Here is a 329-nt window from a genome sequence, read left to right as displayed (position 1 = left end):
TCCTTCAAGGTTCATCTTTACTTAATCATTACATCTCATGCAATACCATCATTTCTAAAAGTTATCTTCATTTCTCAATTATCTTTCATACCTCCAACATATATATTATCCTTATTGCATTTCGATTTTTGATTAGTCACTTAAGACTCAGACTCATTTGAGTTATGCATGCCTCATGCATTTTTGAATTCCAATTGCTATTATACATCAAAACGTTTTCATTAACCGACTTCATTATCATGGTTACTTTATACCAATATAGCATCATTCCCCTTTAACCATCATACAATTAGTACTTGTAATTGTAAAACTTGAAACAGTGTTTTATT

Source organism: Theobroma umbraticum, unplaced genomic scaffold (assembly GCF_002168275.2).
Source record: "Theobroma umbraticum cultivar Fairchild unplaced genomic scaffold, ASM216827v3 scaffold_81.0, whole genome shotgun sequence".
NCBI classification, from domain to species: domain Eukaryota; kingdom Viridiplantae; phylum Streptophyta; class Magnoliopsida; order Malvales; family Malvaceae; genus Theobroma; species Theobroma umbraticum.
Note: the sequence above shows the minus strand (reverse complement) of the source record.